Source organism: Protopterus annectens, chromosome 5.part1, assembly GCF_019279795.1.
Source record: "Protopterus annectens isolate FY-2018-M chromosome 5.part1, PAN1.0, whole genome shotgun sequence".
NCBI classification, from domain to species: Eukaryota; Metazoa; Chordata; order Ceratodontiformes; family Protopteridae; genus Protopterus; species Protopterus annectens.
This window is the reverse complement of record NC_056736.1, coordinates 712,163,245-712,190,621: the sequence shown is the minus strand read 5'-3', so window position 1 is coordinate 712,190,621 and position 27,377 is coordinate 712,163,245. Positions and strand designations below refer to the sequence as shown.

The following is a 27,377-nucleotide window of genomic DNA, read 5'->3' as shown; positions in this document are numbered from 1 at the left end:
GAGAATGCATCTCTGTCACCCTGATGCTGCAAACCCCCTCTGCCATGAGGTCGATGTCTTCCATTGTTATTTCCCTCTGCCCCTGGGGGAAATGTCACCACGTGCATCCAGTGAAGCTCTTTGGGATTTACAGAACCACATTTTCCTGCCCTTCTGGCCTCTGGGATAAGGCCTAGTAGAGACAGAAAAACGTACTCCCACAGCAGACAGAGTTTTGCCTTCTTGCTCGCATCTGGTCAGAGTCTCAATCTTTTGGCCTGATCAAGGACAAGTCATCAAAAGGGGAGTTTATGAAGGAAAACCTGAAGGGTTCAACAAACACGCAAAGGTGCATCCTGGAATGTCTCCTCAGAGCTACTCCTGTGTGTACGAAATGCAGCCTCATGGAGGTGGGAGCTGAGAGGTCACCTTATCTGACACCCCGCAGCTGCAGAACCTTGGAGGGTATCTCCTAGCTCTTTCAGGAGATCCCTTTTAAGTCTGGTAAAGTGGGTTAAAGAGTTCAGTGACCCGAGTGCAAAGGCTGGTGATGAGAACATACGCTTCCCATATCTGTCCACTGTTCGAAATGCTTATTCGGTGGATGGACAGATGAAGTCTCAGCTAACTCCTTTTTGGTGGCCACCGCCACCACCATAGCATCTACTGAGACACCTTTGGTTAAGAACTCCTTATCTGAAGGGGCAGTTATGAATTTGTTGGGCCTCCTCGGAACATGTTCCACAAATTCTGGAGAGCCCCATGCCTTTCAACTAACTACACCAAGGAGATGGTCAAAAGGCAGAGGCATCCAAGAGGTAGAGGGTCAAGATCCAAATGCCTCTAGGTATATAAACTCATCCTCAGAAGGGGTAAAGGTCTTCTAGCCACCTCTCTGTTTCAGGATCTCTAGGATGTCTGAGAAGGAGACATCTTTAGAGGGTGACCATGGGGACCCTTCTGAATCCTCTAAGTCTGTATCAGAAGTGACAACCTCCTCAGGGGAGTCTAGATGTTTCCTCTTATAGGTACTCTTCTGGGGGGGGGTTCAGAAGAGAGTGACTCACCCAATGGGGCATCCAGGGGCACTGGTTCTCTACACCCGAGGGGAAGGGATGGTACAGAGGCAGACACTGGCACTTTTGGGGGAAGAGTGCCTGGATCAGAAGGTGGAGCCGTCAGGGGTGACAGCACACTAATCACCTCGAAGGCACCATGACCCAGGCCCGAGGGAGCCTCCGACTTTGAAGAACAAGGGGACTTCCCCCATGCCAAGGAGATGGGCTCCGAAGCTGATGTAGGCACCAAGCTCACCCACTCAGCTTCAACAAGGGTCCGATCTGACTCTCCTCCCTGGACCCGATGGAGGAACGCTGGCTCCCAGACCCCTCAACTGAAGAGGTCGGAGCAGAAGTTGGGGCCAAAAACCCAGAGGTGAGTCTCGGACCCAACGATTCTACCACAATGACATCCAAGCACTCCGGCTCCGAAACCACTCGGGTTGAAGGAGGAATAGCAGAAGGGGCAGGAGTAGAAGTCTGTTCCAAATCCTTTTGGGTTGGACTCTAAAGGATCTCATGCTAGCGCCGGAGTCCGAAACAACCTCTTTACCACTCGCTCCACAACATCATCTGATAGACTCCTGAATGATCGAGAAGACGGGGTCGATGATTTTATGCTACCAGCGACAGACTGTAAGATGGGTGACTGGGGGATTGAGGATACTGACTCCAAGGTTGAGGACCAGAATCCTGGTCGGTTCTGACAATACTGGAGGAACTGAAGGAGCAGTCTTCTCAGGCCAAAGAGCATTCGGGTCAGAAGTCAAATATCTTGAGGGATTCTTAGCCGGCTGAGAGGCAGGAGCAGAGGAAGAAGCCCTTTTTTTGTAGACTTGTCCGATTTTGGTGACTGGGACAATTTTGAAGAGGTCTGGTTCCCTTAGAGAGCCACGGCAAATGGAAGCAGCCCCTTAACCATCAAATTGTTTCTACGTTCCCGCAGAACCCTGGAACTGAAACCATGACATATTCAACAAGAGTCTTGGAGGTGCACTTCACCTAAACAGTAGACACAGCTAGTGTGTCCGTCCATTAAAGACATTTTCTGAGTACAGGAGTCACATTTTTTGAAGCCAGACTGCTTCACTTCTCTGCCTTCCTTGGACACAGTAACAACCAAACAACCACAACAATATTGTCTAGGAACTATGCAAAAGATAAAAATAGTAATACTAGCAAAAATCTATTAAGCTATCAAACACCACATTAAAGAAAAGATAATTCAACTTTTATTTTTTTTTTTTTAAAACACTTAAGGAGGGAGAAAGGGGGTTAAAGAAGAGGTCTCAAACTATGATCCCCTCTAGCCGGAGGAGATGTCTCTAACTCAAACGACAAAACTTCCTGGAAAAAGGTAAAGGAAGAAAAAGTTGTCCTCTAACTTAAAAAGACCGAACAGAAAGAAAGACAAACCCTCTAACTCAAACTGGTACATTAAGTTTTAAAGTTTTAGAGCTTGAAAGGATGGGACAGGGAGATGTAGGTCTAGTGAAAGTGATGGCCAGCCACAACAATAACACAGCAAAAAAAACTTACGGATTTACTACCACGAAACCTAAAACACAGTCAACTAGTAAAACAGAATATATATATATACAAAACATATTGAAAAAGAATTACAAACCAATAATATCCAAAAAAGGAAATTCACTTAGCCCAAGCCTAGTGAGAATCACCCGATCTAGTTTAGCGGCAAACGAGATCTGGGTTATCTTCCCTAGGCATCGTGGGATATGGTATAGCCTCGAGCCAGTGGAAGCTCTCGAGCTCTAGTAATAGGCCATGTCGGAACCGATGCTCGGTTCTGAACCCAACCAGCAAGAATGAAGGCGAGATAGGACAACATAACATCAACCATTTAAAATGCTGTAACCTATTCAATTATATTAAATAAGCATAATCTTAAAAGGTAAAAAAAAATGCAAAACCAGCAAATTTTCCTGCCAAAAACATTCAAATGAAGCTTTTAATAAGCGGAAATAACAAACCCAATTAACTTGTTGCTCTGGAAGTACGAGGCAATGAAAGAAGCTGTACTAATATGGCCTTAGTACGGCAATTCAGTTAAACATTTGCCAATGGCCATAAAACACATTTTAAGGGTTAAAATCTCAGACAGAAAAAAAGCAGAGGGAAGAAATAAAGCCCCAAAGTGATTATTACCTGAGCTCAGTAGCTGAAGAGATCCAGAGTAAGAAGCAGTCTTCCAAGAGATGCTTCTCTTAATACGGTACTAGAAAAATGAAAGGGTCCTATCTTAGGTCACTAGAAAAATGAGTGTGTCCTATCTTAGGTCGGAAAAGAAGTCCATGTACTGCCAGGTGACTGGTTCATCTCAATCACAGGCAGTGGGAGGACTCTGAGCTTTGACAGACTGGCAAAGGAATGATAGCACCCACTACTACCTATATGCCAGTAAGGCAGTGTATTTGAACATCCAAAGTTGTCCACGCTAAACAGGAGGTCACCATTAACATCTTTAGTTTGCCTTTCCATATCTTATACAGGACCTTTGGAATAAAGGGAAAGGAGGAAAGGCATAAAAGAACTTGCTTCTATGGAAATGAAAAGGTGTCCATACTCCAGGCTATTTTGCAAAGGGCAATGGTACTAAAAGCCTGAGCCGTTTGTTTAGACAAGGAGCAAGATGGTCTGAGGAGCTCCCCCTGCTGGACAATCTGAAGACAGACCTCTGGGTTCAACAGCCATTTGTGAGGGTCAGCTTTTGATCTGCTCAAATGGTCTGTCATTGTGATTTGTTCTGGAAAATGTAAACAGCTTGAAGGAAGAGCTTGTATTTAATTGAATCTCTTAGGCTACCATACAAAGTCTGCACAGATGAACTTCCCCTCCCCATTTGTTGATGTACGTCAGTTGTACCATCTCTCACTACTTGAAGTTTGAAGGGTACATATTAGTGTCATCACCTCCTTGATGTGCTGCTTTTTGTCTTGTCTGACCACTGACCACACTCCCTGGGCTTTGACACCCTCCACGCAGGCTTCTCATGAAAACTTGGGAGACATTTGTCACAACCATCTGGTGAGAGGTCAGAATGAGAAGGGGATATATAGGAATGATAGTCACCTGGCTAATCCACCAAAAATATTGCTCACTTCACAAAATGCAGGAAAGGGATTGGAAAGGACAAGGGATGACCATGTTTGGGCCCAAATGGATGTGTGATGCAAGTGAATTTTCCTCAAGTGAAGTCTAGCATGTGGACTCATTAGAATTGTTGATTACATGAATACCAGGGCTTTCAAGATCTCTCTTGTTGAGATCATTAGAAGATTTTCGAGTGATAGGAAGAAAGTTCTCAAAAATGAGACTTGTTTAGAGGCAGAACTGTCATCATGATGGAGGTGTCCAGAACACAGGAACCCCAAAGAATAGACTAGACCTACAGTTGACTTTTGTAAGAGTAAAAACAATTGGAGGAGTAAACTGGTTGCAAAATGAAGAGCCTTTAAGGTTTCTTGCTTTGAAGTGGAGTGAATCGAGCATTCAAGTAAGAACAGATATGGAGCCCACAAAAAGGAAAACACTGTAATTAAAGTAGCCGAACCCACTTCCAAAAGTCTAACCACTGATGCAGAGGAAGTCTTGAATGAAGGATGAATTGCTTCCACAAACTAAAAGTGGGCTTATGCATGAATCCAGTGTCCCCTGGGAATGTCTGAGAACTGGTAACTGGCTGTTGTACAGTAAATACGAGCTATCAGAGATCTGGCTAGATTCTGCAGCAGCCCTGCTTGCTGTAAGTCTTCAAATGGGCTGACACAAGGGAGACTGGCCAATAAGTAGGTGGTTGAAGTGATGACTGTTGCAAACTTCAAGGCCAGTGCACTAAGGCAAACACAGGATTAATGCCTGTTAGCTGCTTAAAACCACACACTTTCTTCAAATTACCTCTAATAAAAAAGTACAGCTGTGTACCTACCATAAATGCAGATGTTCGAGTGTATTCACTGTTGCAGTCATTACAAATGGGTTATCCTGCTGGCAGGCTACACGCAGTCGGCCTGAATTCCAAGGTCTATGTCCGGTGTCAGTTGCTGTCGCCTCTTCCCTGATGTCAGTGCGCCAGGGGTATAAAAGATGCAGCTGACGCCATTTTCTTCAGTTTTTCTTGCCCCAGATGTCAGGTGCCCCCAAAAGGGTAGGCTAAAAATATGCCGATAAAACATACATGCACAAAAAAATATTATATCTTCATCTACAAGCAAATACACCACATAGGTTGTATAGAATAGAGAAGAGAAGATAAGTTCCAGCATAGATATGGGGGATGGTGGGTGGGTAACCTGGACTGCAACAGTGAATACACTCAAACATCTACATTTATGGTAGGTACACAACTGTACTATGTTCATCATGTTTCACTGTTGCAGTCATTACAATTGGGTTGAATCCCAAAGCTAAGGTTGGGAGGCTGGGGCTAAATAGAATTAGGAGAGGCTATGAGGCCCTGTAGAACTGCAGTGGCAAAGCCTGCCCTGGATTTAGAGGAGAGAGGTAAGTGATAGTGCTTTGTAAAAGTATGCACAGAACTCCAAGTTGCAGCCTCTAAGATGTCTTTGGTTGGTACTCCTCTGAGGATGGCTGCTGAAGTGGCTGCTGCTCTGGTTGAATGTGGCCTAATGCCCTTAGGCACTGATTTGCCATGTTGTGAATAGCAGAAACGAATGCAGTGGCCTATCCACTTTGAAATAGTCTGCTTTGAGATCACCTTTCCTTGTGATCCTGCAGCATATGCTACTAGGAGTTGTTCAGTCTTTCTGAAAGCTTTGGTTCTGTCCAAGTAGAAGCGTAGCTGTCTGTGAATGTCCAAAGAATGCAGAAGTCTCTCACCCTTATTCTGTGGGTTTGGATAAAAGGTAGGCAAATGAATTGTTTGGTTCAGGGCCACACTGGACACTACCTTAGGCATAAATGTCAGGTTTGTCCTCAGAGAAACCCTGTCAGGATGGAAAATGATAAAAAGGATCCACAGCCATGAGAGCCTGTAACTCTGAGACTCGTCTTGTAGAGGCTATTGCTAGGAGCAGAGCGGTTTTCCAGGGTAAAAAATTTATATCAGCTGTAGAAGCTGGCTCAAAAGGAGGCAGTGTGAGTTTTTCCAAGACATAATTGAGGTCCCATGCAGGTATTGGTGCTCTCCTTGGAGGCCTTATGTTTTTGGCCCCTCTGAGGTACTGCCTTAGCAACGGAAGAGAAAAAATTGGTGGTTCTGTATTGCAATGAGCTGAAATGGCAGAGGTATGAATCTTAATTGATGAAAAGGAAAGGCCTTTGTCCAGCATCTCAGTTAAGTATTGCAAAATCTGAGGAATATTTGGTACAATCGTGTCAATTCCTTGTGCCTGGTTCCAAGCACAAAATCTCTTCCATTTTTCTGCATAAGATTTTCTGGTGCTAGGCCTCCTGGCCTCCAAAATAACATCCATCACCGCTTTAGAGAGAGGTGTGTTTTGAATGGTTACATTATCCACCATGCTGCCAAATTTAAGGTCCTGATTTGGCTGTGCAGGATCTAACTGTTTTGTTGGGTCAATAAGTGAGGAATTTGAGGTAATGTCCAGGCTGGGCACAGAGACAAGTTTTTTAGGATTGGATACCAGTGCTGGTGGGGCCAGTCTGGGGGCAATCAGTATCATTTTTGGCTTCTCTTGTCTGACCTTTAGGAGTACCTTGGGGAGGAGAAGCAGTGGAGGAAAGGCATATACCGTTAAGTTTTTCCAGCAGAAAGATTGAGCATCCACTTTCCATGCTTGCTTGTGATATGTCCTTCTGCAGAATCTCTGTAGTTGGCAGTTGTGAGGGGAGGCAAACAGGTCTATGTCCGGGCATCCCCAGTTCCTTATTATCCCGCTGAAGACTTGAGGATCCAATTTCCACTCGTGGGGATCCATTAGGTTTCTGCTTAGTTCGTCTGCCAGAGTATTTACCTTTCCTGGCAGGAATTGTGCTTGCAAGTGTACTTGGTAAGTCAATACTGTGTCCCACAAGATCATGGCTAGTCTGCATAGGGGGTAGGAATGTGTGCCTCCCTGCTTGTTTATGTACCACATGACCGTAGTATTGTCCGTCTTTATCAATAGTTGTCCTGGATGAAGTAGATCCTTGAAGGCTGTCAAGGCATTCTGAACAGCTACCATCTCTTTTTGATTGATATGTAGCTGCATTTGGCTTGTAGACCATGTGCCCTGAATACATCTTCCTGCCATATGGGCCTCCCAGGCATAATCTGATGCATCTGTTGTTAATGTCTGCCTGGCTGTGGGTAAAGTGAAAGGCTGTCCCTTGTTGTGGTGACATGCCTTTGCCCACCATCGAAAATCCTGTTGCTGGCAGGGAATGAGGGTAATTATTGTTTCCAGGCTGTGGCAATATTGTGTCCAAACACTTTTTAGATACCACTGTAGTTTCCTCATATGCAGTCTTGCATATGGAATTAGCAGGATGCAGAATGCCATGAAGCCCAATGCCTGCAGAATTTTTCTTGCAGATAACTGGGTTTTTGTTGCCAACATTTTGAAATAAGTAGTCAGTTGTCTTTGTTTGTCTGGCGTGAGATAATCCATCTGGGCAGTTCTTTTTAAGCTTCCACCCAGGAATATTATCTCTTGAGAGGGTACTAATTTTGATTTCTTTTCGTTTACTGTGTACCCTAGGCATGTTAGTAATCTTTTTACAAACGTCAGATGCTGTAGTAGAATGTCCTTGTTCTCTGCTTGAATAAGGCAGTCGTCCAAGTAAGGATATATCTGTAATCCTCTTTATCTGCAAAATGCAATTACTGATGCCAGGCACTTTGTGAAGACCCTGGGCGCAGTAGATAAGCCAAAGGGCAGTGCAGAGAATTGGTAGTGCATTGAGCCAACTATAAATCTGAGGTATCTTCTGCATGATTGTCTGACTAGGAAATGCAGGTATGCCTCTTTTAGGTCTAAAGTCACAAGCCAAGCTTTCTTGCCCAGCATGGGCAGAAGCTGCTGCAGAGTCAACATTTTGAATTTTGGAATATCCAGAAAAGTGTTTAGAATAGACAGGTCCAGTATTGGTCTCCAGGCTTTGTCCTTTCTGGGCACCAAGAACAGTCTTGAGTAAATTCCTTGTCCTTGTTCTTGCTGCGGTACTCGCTGGATGGCCCTCATATCCATGAGGGATGAAATTTGTTTTTGTGCCTCTGCCCATTGATTGTGTGGCAGGTCTGGCATGCCGTTTGCCCTTGGCAGGGTGTGAAAATGGAACCTGTGTCACTATATTCAAAGCCTCATTTGTCCTGGGTGATCATGTGCCAGTTTTGTGAAAAAAGTGCTAGTTTTCCCCCTAAAGGAGCGGCCAGAAGATAAGTGCTTGGTGCTGGCAGGGGGAAGTCATTGAGACCGTTTCCTGTATGGTTGTGATTTATCTTCTCCGCTTTTGGAGGTAGAAGCACCCCATTGTTTAGACCTGTATGAGCCTTGGGGCTGGGATCTGCCTCTGGGGCATATGTATCTGCCTCTTTGTGGCCTGTCTGACAATGGAAAGGACCAATTCTTTGCAGGCCAGTTCCTGCTAAATCTGGGAGGCTGTACCTGTAAGAACTCCTTGACTGTTTCAATAGATTTAGCTTTGTCCTCCATTTTCTTCAAAACCTCTTCTGCTTTAACACCAAACAAGGTATCATGCTGTAATGGAGCATCTAATAATTTTGCTTTAACATGATCAGGCAGATTCGGTTCCTTTAACCAAGCATGCCTCCTAATGACAGAACCCGTAACAGCGGCCCTGCAGTAGGCCTCCAGAGAATCAAATTCACATTGCAAAGTATGCTTTCCCACTTGTTCAGCTGCATGCAATAAATCCTGCATTTATTTATTTTCTGCACAATCAGAATCTGTCAACATTTTCTATTTAAGAAGTGACATAAAATATTGCTGATATTTAAGCATATGAAACTGACAATTTAAAGCTGTTACAGCCAAGGTAGCAGAAGTGTAAATCTTTTTCCCCCCATCTGTCCAGGGCCCTTGAATCCCTATCAGAGGGGATAGGGTTTTTTGCAGTGGAAGCCTTGACTCCTTTGGGACCCTGAGAGATAGTTTCTGGGTCAGCAGCAGGGTTTTTATAAAGAAATGTATGTGAGTCAGGAACCCTGCAATATCTGTCTGGCTTAACAGGAGCTGGTGGTAAAGAGTCAGGTGACAGACTGGACTCTGTAAATACATCATCTACAATGTCTAACACAGGAGGAACAGCAAGGGGCCTGTGCTAAGGTAGTAAAAGAAAATCTCTGAGCCTTTTCTTAGATTCTGAGTAATCTTGGCTCTCCCAGTGGAAGTGTTCCCTCATGGTATGTAGGGTCTCCCCAAAAGAATAACCCTCAGGAGAGACTGAAGGGATAGATTCTTCAGCATCAGAATCCTCATAGGGAGGAAGAGAGTATTCCTGTTCAGAAGAGGAATCAGAAGAAATGGAAACCTGATCTGAAGATTCATATTCTGTCTCTTGTCAGGAGGGGGATGCGAACCCCTGATCAAAGTAATTAGGTCTTCGGCCATTTTAAGCATCTGTTTTATAGGCATGGAGGCCTGTCCAGGGGAAGGTTATACTTGTTTCTTTGTCTTTAGAGGTGCTTTAGTCTTTGTCTTTAGAGGTGCTTTAGTCTTTGCCTTTGAAGCTGAAGTTGTTTTCACATATAACTGTGTAGGTCTGAAAACATCCCCAGAAGCCGATGCCTGCACAGCGGCTCCGGACCCATCTGAGGGAATAGTTTCCGAGGGTCCAATACCTTGAGTTTCCATCGGCCTAGTCGGCTTCACGAGGGAGTCGGAAGCGGCCTATGGCGCTGAGATAGCGGGTGTCAGGGGCTGCGAAAGCACCTCACTGAGAACCGGCGACTGGCTTAGCTGAAGCCTCGTCGGTTTTGGACCTCGGATGCCTGTCCTTTTCCTTTTCTTTGCATTTTTTATAAATTCCGGTAGTCGGTTGCTCCGACTGCATTATATAATTAAATCTTCTGCCAAAATAATGAAATGCAAAATCGTACCTATGCTTAACAGTGCGTTGGTTAAATCTAGCACAAAACCGACAACTAGCAACGTCGTGGTCAGGGCCTAGGCAAGGAATACAGTAAGAATGAAAATCCTTATGAGGTATTTGCTTTCCACAAGAAATACAGTTATTAACTTTTTCTGACATCGGTCTGGAGCAAGAAAAAAGTTTCCCCAATGGGGTACTTAGCTTTAATGAAGACTTCGGATCTGAAATTTGAATTTGAAAATCTCAGGAGTCAGCCGACCGGCACTTGCGAACTGCTTTTGCTTCGGGCACCGCGCGGCAAGAAAGACTGAAGAAAATGGTGTCGGCTGCATCTTTTATACCCCTGGCGCACTGACGTCAGGGAAGAGGCGACAGCAACTGACGCCAGACTTAGACTTTGGAATTCAGGCCGACTGCGGGTAGCCTGCCAGCAGGATAACCCAACTGTAATGACTGCAACAGTGAAACACGATGAACATCTTACCCTAGCTTGTTTGTGTTTCTCCTAAAGATTTCCTAAATGCTCTTATCCTCATTGGAAGACAGTGCTCTAGCTGGTGAAGGGTAATGTCTTTTTTTTTAATGACAAAAAATGAGGCATTGGATATAGACTTCAGAACCTCTACATAAGTAGTGACAAGATGTAGGGATGTTCTTACGGCTAGGGCTAGTCCTGACAGGTTAAAAGCCTCAGCATTTAGGATATGTTACTTCCAAGCTATCTGCACACTAACAACTTGGCATCAGCTCTCCCAGAGTGAAAAAAGGAAATGAGATACAAGGGCGAGTAATTCAGGCATTTTTAATAAAATGCATTTTCTAGCTAATAAGTACACTGCTTGGATGCCAGCAAAGAAACAACTTAGCAGGAAATAAAATCAACTACAAAAGTTGAAGAGAAAACACTGATTGGGAAAAAATTGGCAGCTGTTCAGCAAAAAAGCAGTTCAAACTCAAGCTTTGGTAGAAGAGATGGCTTCTAGTAATTTAGAAGTAAAATCAAATGTGCTGAGACCTTAAATGAAACAATGAAGGAATAGATCAACTTGAATAACAAATGGCTGGAAACACGGAAGAAGCTTTAAACAGCTACAGAGATGAACACCGATAAAAATGCAAAAATCAGAAGTCAAAATGAAGATAAGGCTGTCTGAGTATGATACTCTTCAAGAAGAACTGTTTCAAAAAAACAGAAGACTTAGGGGACAGAGCACACAGAGAAAAAGCAAGATATTTCTGCCGTACTAGAGAAACCTGAGTCTTGATGCAGAGAAAGCATCTGACAGAGTAAGCTGGGATTTTGGGAATAGGGCAATGGAAACATTCACATTCTCTAATACAATAAGGTTAATAAGGAGGACATATGAGGGATTAGAGGCAAAAATTGAAGTGGGAGGGCTCCTCTCTGACAAGTTGAGTCTTAACAGAGGAATCAGGCAGGGGTGTCCTCTTTCCCCTTTGGTACTTGCTTTATATTTAAAGCCACTGGCAAAGAAAATAAGCGACTCAGAAATTCAAAGATACAATTGGTATGGTAATCAAGAAAAAGTTTACTTTATTTACAAAAATATTATTTTGCACCTAATAAAACCAAAAAGGATATCTCAATGTTGTGGAATGTTTTGAGACTATTTCAATTTTTTTTCCTGGATATAAAGTTAATGAAGATAAAACAAAGGCTATAGCTGTAAACTGTGTACCCAGACATGAACTGGTTTAGCAATACCCACATATATAGGAACACAGTAAAATTAAGTATTTAGGAGTACAGATTAACATGTATTCTTTAACGGCAGCTAAGGATACGAGGGAAGTGACTAAACAAAAGATATTACAAAAAACTAAGAAACTGGAAGCTCTTGCTCATGGATATGGACAGCAAGACAAGCAGTGAAAATGTTTTAGTTTCACTATCAACAAGAGAAGTTCTGGACAACACCAGTTGAAGAATTTTATCTAGGAGGGGAAGAGGGCAACGGTCAAATGGGAGAAGTTGATCCTTATCCTTCAATAGTACAGGGTGGTTTTGTATTACCGGATTTGAAGCGATATTTTACAGCTATACAGTTGAGGCTCATATATGGGTTGGAGACAGTGGCATTGACAAAAATGCAGGAGTCAGAGCTGGATGTGGCAGAGTTAAAGATGTTAAGATTTGCACTGGGTGTGACGAGGGTAGACAGGATTAGGAATAAGTATATTAGCGGGTCAGCCAGGTTGAACAGTTTGGAGACAAAGCCAGAGAGGCAAGATTACGTTGGTTTGGACATGTGCTGAGGAGGGATACAGAGTATACTGAGAAAAAGATGCTAAGGATGAAGCTGCCAGGTAAGAGGAAAAGAGGAAAGCCTAAGATAAGGTTTATGGATGTGGTTAGAGAGGACATGCAGGTAGTTGGTGTGACAGAGCAAGATGCAGAGGACAGGAAGAAATGGAAACAGGTGATCCGCAGTGGCGACCCCTAACCGGGAAAAGCCGAAAGAAGAAGTTGAGGCTCATATACATAATACAAGCAGAAAGATATAATTCAATGTGGAAAGGGGTGATGGTGAAGCAGGGGGAAAATACAAGAAATAAGGATAGTGTGTGATTCTGGATGCAGGCCCTTAAAGAAAATAGCCATACTGATTATTATATTCATAAAGCAGCAGAAGGTACACCAACAACAAAGTTAACAGAAGAATGGGGATTTTGCCAATAGGAATGAGAATGACTGCAATTAGGAATACAGAGAATAGGCAAGATGGGCCCGGAATTTACTGGAGAAAACTGGCAAATCCACCAAGGTACTGAGAGCAAATAACTAGAGGGGAAAGGTAATGATATGGAAATAGGCCAAAAAAGACATACAGACTGCAGTATACAGACTGCCTTCTCTATCAGTGATTGATATCACAGGATAGGCGAACAGAAAGGAACAAGGGAATCCTAACTGAAAGACGGGCTCTGGTAGAGTTTCCAGTTGAATCTATAACAGAAGCTGCTGTCAAAAAATGGGATAATTAGTACAGCATATAAATTATTTCATGATAACTACAGGAACCAATCAGAGGAGGTTAGAAAAGACTGGCAAGAGAGCTTAAAAAATAAGCAATTCACAAGTAAACAATGGGAGGAAGTAAGTATGGCTCCTAAATATGCAAAGTCTAAAAGATTTAGGATTTTTGCTTGGAAGTGTTTGCATAGGCATTTTTATTCCCAAAGCAGACTCCAAAGAATTTTTCCTTGGGTAGGCAGCAAATGTTGGAGATGCAATTGGGAAGAAAGAGTAAGTGGAAGCATATGTTTTGGGAGTGCAGTGAGTGGGCAGACTTTAAACATTCCCTACAGAGTACTCTTGTCACAAACACTGGATGAGTAAATGGGTTTAACTGAGCTGGAATAAAGAATATGAACTGCCTAATCACAGTAAGGCATTAAGTTTAACTCTGGTGGCTGCCAAAAAAAGAAATTACTAGAATAAGGAAATCAAAGTTTAACCCAACTATATTTGAAATACTGAAAAGTGTAGCCAAGATAGATGAAATGGAAGCTGGATATTTGGAAAAGGGAAGGAGAAAACTACATAGAAAAAAATGGAAATTATGGGGAAAAAGCTGGTGTGGTGGTACATTCCTCTGACTATAGTGTTTAGGGTCATGGGTTCAACACTTGGGACTGCTGTTTGTCACAGTTAGTTGCCTGTCAGGGGCCAGGATCCGCCATATCACACACGCACTCAAGTCTGTCAACAACAGGTACTGTTATGACTCTGTCATAGTCCATGTTGGTGTGAATGACTTGAGACATACCTCCCTGGACTATATGAAGAGAGACCTGACTGAACTCGCTGAATATGTGTCCCAGGCAGGTATGTCCCTAGCCTTAAGCAGCATTCTACCGTCACCCAGAATGATGCTTGAATACAAACAGAAAATGATTGACTAACAATTGGCTTAGTTTCTGGTGTCATTCCAGGGGGATCCAGTACCTGACAGCCTGGGAACATATAATCGACAGACCACGATACTTTGCCAGAGATGGCCTGCATCTGTCTCACCTGGGCTTCAGGATTCTGGCAAAGGCTCTGGACTCGCCTATAGTGCCTTTTTTTAGGAAAAGTGATGAGGTTAAAACTACCAACAAAAAAATGTCAACAAAACACAAATTAAAGATCATGCTGCTAAACGCTAGGAGTCTAAACACAAAACTGCACTCATTGCAAACATTCCTAACCCTGGAAAATGCTGACATCTGTGTGGTCACAGAAACCTGGTTCAAAGCTGCAAAGAGCACCCCAGCCTTACCTGGTTACTCACCCTATCATACATTCAGACTCCAAACTGTGGGTAGTAAAGCCAAAGAGGTGGAGTTTCAATATACATTAAAGACATACACACCTCCAGGCTGGTCAAACAGTAGGACACACAGGAGACGTTCCAGGTGCAGTTAACTATTCACAAGACCTCTACACAAATAACAGCAAGCTACCGGCCCCTAAATCTGACCCAAGATACCCAAACTGCCTATCTAGACCTCTTCGAATCTATCAAGATTCAACCCTTTACCATGATCCTGGGTGACGTTAACTACCCAAACAGACTGGAAGAAAGGAAAGTTGGCTAAAATCTTACCATAACCATAGATGTCCTTTTCTTCCATGTTGTAGTATTCACTAGTGGGTTTACCCTTCTTCCCATCAGCTTGCATGGCCAGGTTTCCAAAGCATTTCCAGACCCTGTTGGTGCGTCAGACGTCTGACGTGTTGGCTGGTACATGGGCCATAAAAATGACATCTGCACGTACCAGTCCTCAGAACCATGAAGCCCCAGAGAGAGAGCCAGTCCTGATAGCATTGCCTGTGTAGGAGCCGAGGAGAGCAAGTGCAAGGAGAACAGGGGGATGGAGGGAGGGAAGGAATACTGCAACATGGAAGAAAAGGACCTCTATTGTTATGGTAAGATTTTACACAAATTTCCTATGTCCTTCTATTCCAATGTTGCAGTATTTACTAGTGGGCGAGTACAAAAGCACACTGCTGGCTGGGTGGTGGTCTGGATGAGGATTTCAGGAACCCATGCAGGACAGCCCTGGCAAATCGTGCTATGGTCCTGGAGATGTGGTCCAGCTTGTAGTGTCTGGTGAAGGTGTACACAAATGACCAGATAGCAGCTTCCAGAATGGAGTGGATATCTAGACTTTTAAAGAAGGTTCCAGAGGAAGCCATGGCCCTTGCGGAATGGGCTCTGACGTTGCCCGTTAAGGGTCTTTTCAAGGTGTGAGAAACAAAAGAAGATTGCCTTTGCCATCCAAGAACAAATGGTTTGTTTTCCCACAGCTTTCCCCAGAGCCTTGGGGTGGAAGGAAACAAACTGGTCTAATTTGCGTATAGGGTTGGTCTTATGCAAGTAGAAACTAAGTTTCCTGTGTACATCCAGGGAGTGAAGGACTCTCTCACTATCTCCCTGAGGATTTGGAAAGAAGGTGAATAGCCTGATTTAGGGAGAGGTTGTTAACCACCTTGGGGGTGAAGGAGGGATTAATCCTGAGGGTGACCCTGTCCATATGGAAGACTAGGAAGAGTGGAGAAGCCATGAAGGCTTGGAGCTCTGAGACCCTCCTGGCTAAAGTCAAAGCTACTAGCAGTATTGTTTTCCACGTGCAAAATTTCAAGTCAGCCCTGCCAGCTGGTTCAAAGGGTGGCAGAGTGAGTTTTTCCAGCACATAATTAAGATCCCAGGGAGGAGTCGGTTTTCTAGGGGGTCTTAAGTGTAAAACACCCTTTAGGAACAGCTTGGCTGGAAGTCTGGAAGCTAGTGGAGATTCCATAGGCATGCAGAAATGGCTGACAGATGTGCTTTTAAGGAGGAGTATGACAAGCCTGTCTTTAGCAGTTCACACAGGTAAGAGAGAATTAGAGGTAAGTCGCTGCCCAGCGACTCTGTCTTTTCTGACACCAGATAGAAAACTTTCTCCATTTAGAGAGATAGGATTCCCTTGTGTTTGGTTTCCTGGCCTCCTGCAGGACTGAGAGCAGGTCCTCATTGTACAGGTGTCTGAAGGGAATCAGAATCCTATCAGCCACAGGGAGAGGTGCAGGGATCTCCACTGTGGACAAATCTGTGTTCCCTGGTGCTGTGTGAGGAGATCCAATGAAGGGGGGGGGGGTAACTTGTAGTGATTGCCCTTGGACAGATTAAGTAGGGGGAACCAGTGCGGCCTTGGCCAAAATGGGATCACCAATAAGATTTTTGGTGAGTCCTGCAGAATTTTCAGTAGGACTCTCTGGATCAGAGGGAAGGGGGGAAAGGCGTACAGGAATTTCCCTTTCCAAGACATTAAGAAGGCATCTGTTTGAAGAGCCTTCGGGTCGTGAGCTCTGGAGTTGTCTATTTGTGGAGGGGGCAAACAGGTCTATCTGTGGAATACCCCACCTGTGGATCAGTTCTAGGAATACCTCCCTTGACAGCAACAACTCGTGACTGTCTGAGGAGGTTCTGGTTAAGGAATCTGCCTGGAGGGAGATCCCCTGGGACACCATTAGATTTATTTATTATTTTTATTTATTTATTTTACATTTGTTGACCGGGCTAGTCTAACTGGATACAGGTCCATTTTCAGTAGAGGCCCGGGGAGAAAAGCTCCACTTTAAACTAAATAAATCAAGACAATCGAAAGTCCATGCAATATATACAGTACATAAACCTGAAGAATTATTTCATCAAATTGAGTTATACAGAACTACCAATATACAGATTGTGACTACTAAGTTTAATAAGGTAAAATACAGTATTATTACCAAGAGAAAGAGATAGATATTCTTGATTAGAAAAACTGGATATGAATGTTCCTTTGTAAAGATGTAAAATGGCTAAGATAAAGTGTGTAACACTGAGAAGTAAGAGAATTAATGAATGTAAGTACATGGGGAAGTAGTTACAGTCATAGTGAAAGAGATAGATTGGTTTATATATACAAGGTGGAAAGATAAGAGCTCTCCGAAGAAAGCAAGGTTGTTAGGAGCATATTCAGTGTAAGCAGCTTGGGAATAAGATGCTAAGAAGGGGGGGGGGTGAAATTGCTAGTACTGCAAAGAGGGTTATTGGAAGAGAGTTATAGAATAATGTTATATTGGGGGGGGGTTAGTCAGGGTTAGTACAAGGACAAAGCCACTGTGTTTTTAGTTGAATCTTTAGTTGCTTTTTAAAGAGTGGTAATGATGAGAGAGATGTAAGTTTAGTGGGAAGCTTGTTCCACATCTTCCCTACTGTATTAGAGAAAAGAGAATCACCAGCCTTGTTGTGGGATTTCTGGATGGTAACCAGTAGTTTATTTGCTGAGCAAAGGTTAGTAAGGTTTGTGTAGGGGGGGATGAGGCTACTGAGAATAGGAGTATTACTGGGCTGGTACAGAATTTTATGGGTAATGGAGAGTTGTTGAAATTCCAGCTGGTTATTTAGTTCAAGCCATCCAAGAAGTTTGAGATTTAGGCAGTGATGAGTTCTAAATGAGGACCCAGTAGCAAACCTGGCAATATTGTTATAAGAAGTGGACAATTTGTTTAGGTTGCTTTTGGAAAGATTAGTATAAACTGGTGAGGCATAGAGGAGGGTGGAGATCAGATGGGTCTGGGCAATAGTAGTTCTGGCTTCTGTGGTGAGAAAAGGTTTTATCCTATATAAGGATCCAAGTTTTCTGTTTACAGTTTTAATAGTGGCATTAATATGTGAGTCAAAGTTGAGGTTATGGTCAATCAATACACCTAATAGTTTTGTAGTTGGGTCAGGAGCTATGATTGTACCGTCGATGGATATAATAGAGAAATCCACTGGGGTGGATTTAAAAGTTGGAGAAAATAGTAATAGTTTAGTTTTTTTTGCATTAAGGAGGAGGCGACGTTGTTGGAACCAGTTTTCTACTTGGTTAAATACTGTTTGGGTGATGGACTGGAGTTCAGATGAGGTGGTTCCTTTACAAATCAAAGTGGAGTCATCTGCGTATTGTATGCTGGTAGGTAGAGGTAAATTAGTAGAAAGGTCGTTAATGAATATGGAGAAGAGTAGAGGTCCCAGGATAGAGCCCTGAGGGACACCAAGGGTAACAGGGAGAAGTGTGGATAGGTTATTACCCCAAAGGACGGCCTGCTGTCTATTGTGCATATAGGATTTGAACCATTGTAATGCCTGTGTGTCAAGTGAGAAAGAGTTGAGTATGTTGAGTAGTATTTGATGGTTGACCATATCAAAAGCTTTAGAGAGGTCAATGAACAGAGCAGAGGAGTGCGTGTTATTGTTGCAATGTTTATTAATGCAGTCTGTAAAGGATAGGAGAGCAGTGGTGGTACTGTGGAATGGTCCAAAACCATGTTGACAGTCAGCTAGTAGGTTATATTGGAGAATCTGGTCAAGGAATTGTTGGACACATTTTTCCATTATTTTGGCTAGTGGTGATAATATGGCTATGGGCCGAAAGTTAGAGAGTTCAGTTGAGTTCCCTCCTTTGTGAAGTGGGATTATGTGAGAGATTTTCCAGAGTGAGGGAATGGAGCCTTCAATTATGGTTCTATTGATTAGAACTGAAATGGGATAGGCAAGAGCTTTTGCAGAAGTTTGAAGGTATTCAGGTGGTAGGAGATCAGCTGAGGGAGTACAAGGTTTTAGTTTATGAAGTAGAGTGTAGATGAGGGTTGTAGGAATAGGTTTTAAGTGAAAGGCTGCTAAGGTAGTTGGGGGGGATGAGCGAGTAGGGTTAACAGGTGGTAAGGTGTTAGCTAGAGATTGTACAGTTTCAGTAAAAAAGGTATTGAAAGCATCAGCAATCTGCGTTGGAGAGTTTAGGGAAAGACCAGATGGGGTAGGTGTTTTGGAGTGGCCTGGATGTAAAAGTTTATTTATGCCTGACCAGAAGCTTTGAGGTTGATTATGGTGATTTTGTTGGAGTTTAAAGAAATATTTTTTTTTATCCTGAATTATTGATTTTTGTGGTGGCATTTCTTAGCTGTCTAAAGTACTGCTGATCAATTGGGTCTTTAGTGTTTCTCCATTTGGACCAGATTTTATTTCTTTGTAGGATTTGTTGTCTGGTTTCTTTAGTGAGCCATGGGGCTGTTTTGTATATAGTTCTTATAGAGCATGAGGGGGCGTGGAATTCTAAAATTTGTAGGAATTTGGAGTTAAAATAGGATACTGCTTCATCAATTGGCAGGTGCCTTAGGGGTGACCAGTCACAGGCTTGAAGTTCAGCCTGAAAGTTGGCTGGATCAAAATTTTTTTTGTTGCGGGTGATTTTAAAGGTGGTTTGATTTGGGATAAAGGATTTTTGTCTAGATAGATAGGTTACTGAATGGTCACTAATATCATCAGGAAGGATACCTACTTTGTAGGAGAGAGGGTGGCGGTTAATTAAGATCCAGTCTAATATACTTTCTTTGCAGCTGGGTTTATGGATTCTGGTGGGGGTAGTAATAGTTTGTGAGAAGCCATAGAGGTTTATATGGGTTGTGGGTTCTAGAGTGGTACAGGTGGAGGGAAGGATGTAGAAAGCCAGCAGAGGATATTTTCTAAAGTACAGTTTTGTACCTACCATAAATGTAGATGTCCGAACTGGATAGCATCTGCAGTCATAACAACTGGGTTGTCCTGTCGTCAGGCAGCCCTTCAGTCGGCCGGATTCCAAAGTCCGGGTCCGCTCGCTGATGTCGCACTTCACCCGACGTCATCTCTGTTGGTCTTCGGGTATAAAGGCATCAGCCGACGCCATTTTCCTCAGTGTTTCTTGCCCCAGATGCCAGTAGCCCTCTTGAAGGCTAAAATTTGGATAGGTGCCAATGTTTCCAAATAGATAGAGGTAAACACAAAAATAAGCATGTATGTACATATATACAAACAAATACACCATAAAAGACTCCCCCCCACCAGCTAGCTATTAGGGGGGGGTAAACACCCTAGGAGTACCACAGAGGGGAAGGAGGGAGGGTAATCCTGACTGCAGATGCTATCCAGTTCGGACATCTACATTTATGGTAGGTACAAAACTGTACTATGTCCTTCATGGATGCATCTGCAGTCATAACAACTGGGTAGAATACCATAGCCAACTAGGGAGGAGGATAAAACTAGATTATGGTGTGTTTAGGATCCCTTGCAGTACAGCAGTGGCAAACCCTGCTCGGGATCTGGAATATAGAGGCAAATTATAATGCTTGGCAAATGTATGCACGGAGGTCCAAGTAGCCGCCTCAATAATGTCTTTGGTTGCCACTCCTCGTAAGAAGGCTGTGGTAGTGGCTGTTGCCCTTGTAGAATGAGGTCTTATGTTCTGTGGAATTGGTTTTCCATGGAAGGAGTAACAGAATCGTATGCAATTTCCTATCCATTTGGAGATTGTCTGTTTGGAAATAGCTTTTCCTTCTCTTCCTGTTGCATAGGCTACAAAAAGTTGCTCAGTCTTTCTGCTACCTTTTGTTCTGTCCAAGTAGTAGCGTAGCTGTCTATGTACATCCAAGGTATATAGTATTCTTTCCCTCTGTTTTGTGGGTTGGGAAAGAAGGTAGGTAGGTGGATTGCCTGGTTTAAAGACACTCTGGATACCACCTTAGGCATAAATGTAGGATTAGTCCTCATGGACACTCTATCTTGGTGGAAGATTAGGAAGGGTTGCACTGCCATCAAGGCCTGTAGTTCTGAAACCCTCCTTGCTGAAGTAATTGCCAGTAGGAAAGCAGTTTTCCATGACAGGTGTTGTAGGTCTGCTGTTGCTGCTGGTTCAAAGGGTGATAGTGTCAACTTTTCTAGCACAAAGTTTAAGTCCCAAGCTGGTAATGGTGGTTTCCTTGGAGGTTTTACATTCTTGATTCCTCTGAGGAACTGCCTGAGCAAAGGGTGCGAAAAACAGGTGGATCAAAGCTGTATTCTGCTGAAATAGCTGATGCATGTATCTTGATGGAGGAGTAGGACAGGCCTGAATGAAGAAGTTCGGCCAGATACTCCAGAATGTTAGGCATATCTATGTTTGACACATCTTTTCCTCTTTCAGTACTCCAAATGACAAACCTTTTCCATTTTCCAGCATAGTTCCTTCTTGTTGAAGGTCTGCGTGCTTCAAGAATAATGTCTTTAACTCTTTGTGAAAGTTCTGGATTAGCTGCTGCTATGTGATGTTCCATGCAGTCAGTTGTAACGTTTTTAGGTTTGGATGTATGATGCTGTAGTTGTTCTGAGTTCACATCAAAGGCATCAGAGGTATTGGCCACATATTGTTCAGAGACATGCTCCTCAGCAGTGGGTACCAGTGTTGTCTTGGCCAGTTTGGAGCTATCAGGATTATCCTTGGACGTTCTTCCTTGATTTTTAGTAATACCTTGTGTATCAAGGGAAGAGGTGGGAATGCATATGCTGTTAGGCCTTTCCAGCTGAAGGAGAGCGAATCCACTTTCCATGCTAGTGGGTGGAATGTCTTTGTGCAGAATTTTTTGAGCTGATGATTGAGAGGTGATGCGAATAGATCTATCTGAGGCATTCCCCATTTCTTTGAGATGGTCTTGAAGATGTCCGGGTGCAGCTTCCATTCGTGGGCATCCGATGTGGTTCTGCTTAATATGTCTGCTAGAGTATTCTCTTTTCCCGGTACAAATATTGCCTGTAACTGGATGTTGTAGCTGAGCGCCAGGGTCCACAGCTCCAAAGTCATTCTGCATAGGGGGTATGAATGAGTGCCTCCCTGTTTGTTGATGTACCACATGACTGTGGTGTTGTCTGTCCTTATCATCAACTGGCCCTCTTTGAGAAATGGTCTGAACTTTTGGATTGCCAGTTTTACTGCCAGCATTTCTTTCAGGTTGATGTGCAGGTGAAGTTGATCCTGTGTCCACAATCCTTGCACGCATTTGTCTAGCATGTGGGCCCCCCATCCTAGGTCTGAAGCGTCTGTTGTGATGGTCTGGCTTGCTTGACCTCTGCGAAAGGGTAGCCCTGGGTTTGACTGGCATGCCTGAGCCCACCATAGGAACTCCTGTTTTAAGCATGGAATTAATGGGATTTCTGTTTCTAGGCTGTGTCTGTGTTGGGACCATAAATTCTTTAGGTACCACTGTAGTTTTCTCATATGTAGTCTGGCAAGTGGGACCAAGATTATGCATGATGCCATGAAGCCCAAGGCCTGCAGTACTTTTCTTGCTGTTAACTTGTTCAGTTTTGTTAGTGCCAAGAAGTAAAGTGGGAGTTCTTTTTGTTTTTCTGTAGTTAGGAATGCCATTTGTTTTACTGTGTTCAATTCCGCGCCCAAGAATGTCCTTGTTTGGGATGGTATCAGCCTTGACTTTTGTAAATTGACTGTGTATCCCAGTGCTTGTAGCAAGTAAATGACCCTTTGTAAATCTGTTGTCAGCTTGCTTTTGTTGTCCCCTTGTAGCAGGCAGTCGTCCAGGTATGGGTAAATTTGAATTCCCTGTAGTCTGCAATGGGCGATTACTGATGCCAGGCATTTTGTGAATACTCTGGGCAGTAGATAAGCCAAAGGGCAATGCTGAGAATTGATAGTGCTCTGATCCTGCAAGAAATCTGAGGTATCTTCTGCAGATTGGTCGAATGGGGACGTGCAGGTATGCCTCCTTGAGATCTAGAGTTACCAGCCAACACTCCTTGCCCAGCATGGGAAGAAGTTGCTGTAGGGTCAGCATTTTGAATTTTGGGACAATGATATATGTATTTAAGGTGGACAGGTCCAGAATTGGTCTCCAACTTTTTTCCTTTCTTGGAACTAGGAATAGTCTTGAGTAGAACCCCTTTCCTTGCTCTGCTGTTGGCACTCTTTCGACAGCTCTCATGTTTGTTAACTGCATTATCTGTTGTAGAGCCTCTGTTTTTTGATTTGGAGGTAGATTTGGCATTCCTCTTTTGACTGGTAAAGTGTGGAAGTGGAACCGGTAGCCTTGATCTATGGTTTGTAAAATCCACTTGTCTTTTGTTATATAGTGCCAGTTTTTTGAAAATAAGGTTAACTTTCCGCCTAGAGGAGCTGCTATTTGTTCCCTTGTAGGCGGATTTAGGGTTAAGTCACTGTGGCTGTGTTGCTGTAGTGGCAGAGGTTGTGTCTGTGCCTCTGTTGTTACCTTGCCACTGTCGTCCTCTGTAGGCACCTCCTCTGGATTGGTTTCTGCCTCTGGAACGTCTATTCCTGCCCCTTTGAGATCTTGTGGAGTCAGGAAAGGACCAATTTTTGGCAGGCCAGTTCCTGCTAAACCTTGGGGGTTGAACCTGCAAGAAATCTTTAACCGCTTGAACAGATTTTGCCTTTTCTTCCATTTTCTTCATAACCTGCTGGGCAGGTGTACCAAACAAACTTGTCTTATCCATAGGAGCATCTAGCAACTTAGCTTTAACATGATCCGGTAAAGCTTGCTCCTTTAGCCATGCATGCCTTCTTATCACTGTGCCAGTCATGGCTGATCTAAATGAAGCCTCCAGTGCATCATAGCCACATTTTAAGGAATGGTTACTAACCTGTTGTATGTTATTTACCATTTCTAATACATATTTCTTATCAAGAGATTCATCAGTGGTTAGCTTTTTAGTTAACTGATCAAGCATAAACTCTTGGTATTGTATCAAGTGAAACTGACAGTTTAAAGCTCTAGCTGAGAGAGTAGCTGAAGTGTAGACCTTTTTGCCCCATCTGTCTAATGACCTTGCTTCCCTTTCAGAAGGAATAGGATTTTTAGCTGTGGTCGCGGCTACTGCCTTGGGACCCTGGGATATAGTTTCGGGGTCTGCAAGTGGAGCCTTGTAAAGGTGGTGATGAGTGTCTGGCACCCTGTAAAATCTGTCTGGTTTGGCAGGGGCTGGAGGTAAAGAATCTGGTGCGGAGCAGACATCATTGAAAGCATCATCCACCACAGAGAGTACAGGAGGTATAGCTAAGGGCCTGTGCTGTGGAAGGTGCAGAAAGGTCCTAAGTCTTTTTCTGGAGTCTGAAAAATCCTGTTGCTGCCATTGGAACTGCTCTCGCATGGCATGTAAGGTTTCCCCAAAGGAGAATTCTTCTGGTGGTGAAGCAGCTGGAATGGATTCTTCAGCATCAGAGTCTTCAAAATTGGAGAAAGGAGCCTCTGGCTGGTCAGTTATGTCTGATTCATCGGCAGAATCATCAGAGGACACTGGCTCAGGGGGCTCTGCCCTAGGTCTCTTCTCTGGGGGCTGGGAGGCCCTGTCTGGGTGAGATTGAGATCCTCTAATTAATGAAATTAAATCTTCTGCCAGAGTAAGCATTTGAGAACTAGAGGAGGGCCTGGTTGTAGGGGGTTTAACAGGCACTGTTTTAGTAGTCTTGGCTGCTTTAGCCCTGGCGAAGGCCTTAATGGACATGGCTGCTGGAGGCCTAGCAGCACCATGTGCTGGGGTAGAGACATCCAAGGGAATGGTGTCTGATAAGTCAGTGGCAACCACCGTAGTGGATAAAATTTCTGAGGCCGATTCAAGAATGGTAGCAGGGGCCTCAGTTGTAGAGATAGATTCAGCTGTACTTTGATCAGTTTTCTCGGTTTCGCCGAAACCGAGACACTCGCGATTTGCTTAACCATGGTTTCGCCGAAACCGCGGACCGAGTGTCGGTCTTTATCTTTGCGTTTTTTGGTAGATTGGGAAGTCGGAGGATCCGACGGCATAATGTACGCAAAATCAGAACCGAAAAACTGTTCAGCAAACTCCGACCGACGCCTAAGCGTCGTCGGTTGAAAGAAGCACAGGCGAACAGGCTGCTACGTCGTGGGCTGGGCCTAGACAAGGCAGACAGTAAGAGTGGAAATCTTTATGAGGTATTTGTTTCCCACAGGTTAAACAATTATTAACTTTTTCTGACATCGGCTGAGGCAAGAAAGAGTCCCTAACGGGTACTTAGCTTTAGAAGTCTTGAAGTAGTATTCGGTAGAAGTAATCTCTGGATCCGACCGACCGGCACTTGCGAACAGCTTCTGCTTGGCCACGCGCAAGAAAGACTGAGGAAAATGGCGTCGGCTGATGCCTTTATACCCGAAGACCAACAGAGATGACGTCGGGTGAAGTGCGACATCAGCCGAAGCCGGACCCGGACTTTGGAATCCGGCCGACTGAAGGGCTGCCTGACGACAGGACAACCCAGTTGTTATGACTGCAGATGCATCCATGAAGGACATCATGCTAATGTTATTGCCTGGGGGTAGGTAGGAGCATATTATGTATATAGATTTAGTTGTATTGAGCTGGAGTTTGGAGATAAGAATTTCCACATTAGTTTCTAGAGGTGGTCGTACTAGTATGGGCGTGACCTGTAAATGAGATTTGTGCAGTATTGCTACCCCACCACCTTTTTTGGTAGTTCGGTCTAGCCTCAAGATATTATAACCAGGTGGGAGTATTTCATTGTCTTTTGTAACTGGTTTAAGCCAGGTTTCAGTTAAGCATAATATATCGAAAGAGTGAGTATCTAGTAGAGCGTGTAGTTGGCTTACTTTATTGTTAACATTTCTTATATTGAGATGAGCTATGAGTAGGGCTAGCCTGCAGAGGAGGTATGACTTCATCCCTCCTTGCTTGTTCAAGTACCAAATCACTGTGTTGTATGTGAAGATCTTCAGAATGCTCCGTCTGAGAAAAGGTAGAAAGGCCTGCAGGGCCAGAAGTATGGCTGACATTTCTTTGATGTTCATATGCCATTGTTTGTGTTTGTCTTTCAACAAACCTTGCACCATTCTTGTGTCTAACGTTGCCCCCCAGCCCAGATCTGAGGTGTCTGTGTGCATGATCTGAGAAAGAGAGGGCAACTGTAGGGGGAGACCCGGGTTTAGGGTCACCTGGGCCATCCACCACTTCAGCTTAGCATGCTCAGTATATTTAACAGGATTGCGGATCATATCCTCCAAAAAGACCTTCAAAACACCATGGGTCTCCTCATAAATAAGCCCTGAAATATGCTTGACACCACCTCAACAAGCCAAATGGTGAATAGCGGGCTTTGTAATACCCTGAATGTTATCTCGCAAAACCTTACGATGCCTTTTAGCACCACCTTTACCAAGGCCCTCTCCTCCTTTACCACGACCAGACATGATTCTTCAAACCGAATGCTAACAGCTCTTGGTGGAGGCAGGGGAGAAGTGGCATTCTGAACTCTAGAGGGTTTGAGTGCTGGGTCCATACTGAGTGAAGATACCATTGCATCTTTCTCATGTATAATCTTGCCAGTGGCAGCATGGGAATAGTGGCAGCCATGTGGCAGAGAAGTTTGAGGAATCCCCTCGCAGTGAGGGTGGGTAAAAGGATGACAGATTGAAGGTGCTGGGGGTTAGGGAAAGCACTTTTTCCTCAGGTAGTAAGGCCATCCTGAGGTCTGATCTGATTCTGCATCCTAGGAAGACAATGTCTTGTGCAGGATTTAGATTAGATTTGGGGAAGTTTATGAGGAACCCTAGAGACTGCAGCAGGAGATACCTTGCATGGACGAGGAGGGTTTGTCTGTGATGCTTGAATAAGCAGGTCGTCTAGGTATGGGAAAATCTGCATACCTCTTGTTCTGCAGTAAGCAATTACTTGGGTTAGGCATTTTGTAAATACCCTTGAAGCAGTAGAGAGTCCAAAGGGCAAGGCACAGAACTGAAAATGCAATCAGCTTGCTTTGAATCTGAGGAATTTTCTGGAGGAAGGTTTTACAGGAATATGTAGACAAGCTTCTTTGATGTCCAGGGTCACCATGAAGGCCTAGGGAAGGATGAGGGGAAAGAAAATAGGTCGTGTTATCATCGTGAAGGAGGGAACATTCAGGAATGGGTTGAGGCGGGAAAGGTCTAGGATGGGTCTCCATGGTCCCTCCTTCCTGGGCACCAGAAAAATTCTGAAGTAGAAGCCACTCCTTCGAGCAGAGGGGGGCACGAGAGTTCTATGGTGCCTTGGAGCAGCAGGTTGTTCAAGACCTTGGGGAGGAGGGACCATTGAGAGGGGGGAAGTAGTGGCATAGGAAGTTTTTTTTTTGGGGGGGGGGGGGCATCCAAGACATGAAGTAACCCTCCTTCAGGACAAGACAAAACCCATCTGTCAGATGTCACTATGGCCCATGCAGGGAGGTAATAAGAGAGACGGTAGGATAGAGGTATGGTGGGAGGATGGGGGGGTTAGAAAAGGAGGCAGGCAGTCAGATGCTGCCTGCCCTTTCTGAAAAGGGAGGTCTCTGGGCAGGGGCCTGAGGTGTCCTAGGCTGAGTAGTCTGTCTCCTGTGTGGTCTTCTAGACCTGGAGGGGATAGAGGGCCTAGAATACATCCTAATAAATTGTGTCTTGGCTAGGTAGTTTCTCTGAAATTTTGG

General features: G+C 44.0%; 1 protein-coding gene across 1 annotated transcript in view; it reads right to left on the bottom strand.

Moving 5' to 3' along the window:
* The window catches only part of LOC122803258 (remodeling and spacing factor 1-like), a 713,407-nt gene that overhangs the window by 26,352 nt on the left and 659,678 nt on the right, over positions 1-27,377 (bottom strand).